The following is a 4,535-nucleotide window of genomic DNA, read 5'->3' as shown; positions in this document are numbered from 1 at the left end:
CATGCAATGAGGGACTTTTAAGAAGAAACTTCTGGCAATGAATTACCATCTAAATATACATTTTCTGACTGCTCATTGAGAGGGTCTAGAAGTCATAATGCTCCAGTAGCAATAAACCCAGATTTTTGTTTCTAAAATCTGTTTTACATCAGTCAATCAATAAATTCAGGGATCCCTTAGGGGTGATGGGGGTAATGTGTGATTGCAGGCAGAGAAGCGTCAGTACCAAGTGAAGCTCTGAAGGTGTGCTGGGTCAGAACTCTAGAAAAATGTCTGTCAATTATAAGGGTCCTGTCAAACCATCAAGAAGCAGTTGCTTCTTTAGTGGAACCAAGTAATCAAAAGCAATACAAACAACAGTGAGAGAATGTTGAAGCCCATGCTTCCTGAGGCATCAATAATATACACTTGGCCATCTTTGTAGCAATAAAGACAATTTCTCACTTTTATGTATTCAAGAGGAAACAATTGGATAAATTTAGAAAATGGGGCATTGTACAAAACTGCCAGTATCATTTCAATGACCTTGTCCAGACTGACAGGACCTTGTATAAAGGGGCAGAGAGCTTGTCCAACACTAAAAAAAGGCTAAAAAAATCCCAAAATAAAATAAAATACAGAGGATCCTGCTTTTAGTTAACAAAAAAACTCCCATTAGAAAACATTAACCTAATATAATGAACTCAAATACTTTATCATTAACTCAAATGTTTTCTGTCAGAAACATCTCTTGTTCAAAAACCTCTTTCTTATTAATGTAATATAACACTTTCCTGTTGGAAATATATTTTCTATTATTTGTAATTTCTATTTTCCTTTAATATCTAAGAGAGATTTTCATTTTATGTTTGTAATTGTGCCCCATAATTAAGGAATACTAACCTTTGTCACATCTACATTTATTTAAACATTTATCATCAGATTTAGTTTTATTAATCATCATACAATCGCCCTTTTCAGCAAATATTCATGCAACAGTCAGCTATGTTTATGTAGCTAGAAAATAGAAATTCAGGGGTTAATACAGATAATTGTCTCCAAATGTGTTATACTTTCCATCATGCAAAAAAATTCAATAAGATGATATGAGCAACCAAAGAAAAAGTAGATGTTAAGTTTGCGTGTGTGTGTTTGGCAAGTTATTCTTGTTAATATGGCATTTTAAGTCTGTGCAGAATACGTCGAGATTTGAAGGGTAAAGTGGGTAGAAAGAACTTGTAAATTGATCAAAGAATAAACAAAATTATGGATTTAAAAAAAAAAAAGAAAACATTAACCTAGAATACTATATCTATCAAAATTATCCTCCAGAAATGGAGAATAATGGAATTGCTTTCTCACACACAAACTTAGAGAACTCATCACAAAGTAATTTAGCCTTTCATAAATATTAAAAGCTTCTCTTCAGACAGAAGAAAGATGATATAAATCAGGAACTTGGATCTACATAAAGGGAAAAATGATCATCAGAAAATAAATAATTGAAAATAAAATATTGTATTATTCTTAATCTAAAAAATCATTTAAACAAAATTGTAAAAAGGACTTCTATTATAAACTGTGATACTTCAATGTTAAACATTAAAATTTAGAAATATAGTAAAAATTAAAAGATTTCTGGCTTTGAACTTTGAACTGGTAATTCCCAACCCACCCTGAAGGGGGCATTTAGAGGCGTTCTCAGGGACCGCGGGAGAGCAACTGCCTTGCCACCTTGAGGTAGATGTTGTCATTCAGTCTAACAACTCACCTTTTGGTAAAATTGAGGTTTGGTTTGCAAAACAGAGACTAAGAAATTCATTAATCCCTGCCTAAAGGACAGAAAGCTTATGCAGTTTTTGTGACAGAATAACTTGTTTGTCCTTTTTACGCTTTTGTTTTATCTTTTTCCTGCACCTAACTTCTTCCTGACTCAGCCTGACTCCATCTAGTGTTAGTTTTGGAAACTTGAATTGTGCCTCCCTTTCCTTTCAAAATCCCATTGTTGGTAGATGAGCTTTTTTTAGCTGGAGTTTGCCACTAACAGTTTTCTACACACAGTGGGGAATAGATCCCAGGGGCAGGTACAGTAGGTAAGGCATTTGCCTTGCACATGGCCAACCCAAATTCCATCCCAGGTACCACAAATGGTTCCCCGAACCCCTCCTGGAGTGATTCCTGAGCGCAGTCAGAAGTACCCCCTGAGCACCATCAGACATGGCTCGAACATACCCCTCCCCCATTAAAAAGTCATAACCAGGGACTCTATCTCTTGTCCACCAGGAAAACCCAGTTCCTTCCTCTGCCTTCATTTCTCCCTTTCTATTCTCTGCCTGCCTGCTTTCTTCTTGCACCCTTCACATTCTTTGCTTTAATTGTTTATTGTTGAATGACTATTGCAATCACCTTGCCTGGAGTAACAAAACTCACCTCCTATAGTCCTACTGTATCAAAATCACCCAGAACTTCCAAGCATACACATAACAGAGATGTTCTTTTGACACACAGGAACCCAGAACCACAGGGTCGGCTTGTTGAGCAATGCTTTTAAACTGATTTGTGTTGCTATGTTTCCAGCTGGATTCTTTACACACACTCAAGTGGTCCAACCCTCCGTTGTGAATAGTCACAGTCTCCCCACCCGTCATCTCCCAGCACATGCCCATGACTGTTCGATGCACTAGCACTGAGTTGGGCCTTATAAAACCTTTCATTCTATGCGAGCTCATGATAACTCTGAAACAAGCTCTGGAGCCTTCTAGAACACTGGAGTTTCAGTGTGTCATCTCAGGTCAGTCATGCCTCTAGGTGTGTGTGGGTAGCTTGTATAACCATGGTAGCACTGCTCACCCTTGGTTGATGAGGTCATTCAGGTGGGCTAGAATCTGCACCTGTTCTTAGCCATTGTCTTGACCACAGGGCCAGAGAGCTGGTCCTAACAGCTGCCAAGGCTGCCTCAGCCACCCAGCAGAGGGCCTCTGAGGCCACATTGTGGGTCGGAGTCCTCACTGACACAGCCCATCTGTCCAACACTCACGACATGGCTGGCCTCATGCTTTCTAAAACCTCATAGTTATGTAAAGAGAAAAGCCACCTTGGCTTTGGCTAGTATGGGGCTGGGTGTGTGGTTCTCATCCGTGATGAGAGATGTTATTCCCGGGTCAGCTGTACTTGCTCTCCAGCCTTTTCTTCCTCGCCTTCATGCGGGCAATGCTCCAGCTGTGCACATCACGCTTGTTCCCATACCTGGGCCCACGCATATACCTGCCTAAGGTGTATTTTAGTCCCCTATGAGAGGTTTTCAGTGGAGAAAAGGACTGTGATATCAGGCAAGGAAGCAGATTGGATAACATAGGAGAGAAATGTTGCCCCACCATAACCATGTTTGGCTGCCACCTTACCTGAGCACTCTCTTCTTTCGCACCGTGGAGTCTAGACAAAGAAAGTAGGAATTAGGAAGTGGCACCATGATCTGTGATGCAGCTCTTTGTGTCAGAGCCAACTTCAGTGCTAGAAAGGACTGATAAGGTCCGTGGGTGGGAATCACTTGGTGTTGTATGGTGGGAGATGGATTGGGGCTGAGGCCTCTACCCTCTCCCAGGCATTCTATAACCAGGATCCCTCACTGAGCCCCTTAGTTCAGTACATAGGTGGGGCTAATGCCTCCCTAAAGGTCTCTGTTTTCTCCTTGACTCCCCCCAATCATTTGCAACTTCTCGGTCCCTTCAGACTCAAGGGACCCGACCTGTCACCTGCTCTGGGACAAAGAGGATGTTTTCTCTCTGTTTTTATTCAAAGGGATGCAAAATCCATGGTAAGCAAATGCCTATGACTAGTTAAGTACCTGTGCTGTTGGGCACACTTCTCTCCCTCACCCAGACCGCCTGGCCAGCACATATTCAGATAACAGTCATGGTTTCCAGAGATACGATGAGGCTCTTTCTTCCTCATCCTCAGGGAAACCTCATGGATACCCATGTCAGTCACCCGCTCAAGCAGTCTGAAAGGACAGTGGCCCTACTGTGAGAGGAGACATGCATCATGGCTGTGAAAGAGATAAACGGTCACACAGTCATGGAACACCTGGCTCTGTTCAGATTGGGAGGGCACGCGGCCCTGCTCTGAGTAGACTTGTCCCCAAATACAGTTTGGTGCTCAGGATTGCAGCCTAAAGCACCTTCCACCACCTGCCTTGCCTAAGGCTAGCTTCCTTATCACACAAGGTTAATTTGATCCTGTTTGAAGCCACCTCAGCACTTCCCACCTACCTCCAGGAAATCCAAAAGCCTGATTCTTAGGAGTCTCAAAGAGCCAAGGGAAAGGAGATTCAGAGACAGAGAGATAAATGGGAAGAGAGGGGGAGAGGAATAGGCAGAGAGACAGGGAGGAGGAGAGGAGGGATGGGGAGAGACCCAGAGAGAAGGAGAAAGGTGGAGACAGAGAGAGAGAGGAGGTATGATCAGAGACAGAGTGAGGTTGGGGAGAAAGATGGGTACAATGAGGCCAGAGTGCCTCTTGGGCCCCTCCCATGTTTCTCCAATCCCTTCTCTGGACAC

This window comes from Sorex araneus, chromosome 11 (genome assembly GCF_027595985.1).
Source record: "Sorex araneus isolate mSorAra2 chromosome 11, mSorAra2.pri, whole genome shotgun sequence".
Classification (NCBI taxonomy): domain Eukaryota; kingdom Metazoa; phylum Chordata; class Mammalia; order Eulipotyphla; family Soricidae; genus Sorex; species Sorex araneus.
The sequence above is the reverse complement of the archived record's forward strand: the minus strand, read 5'-3'. Positions refer to the sequence as shown.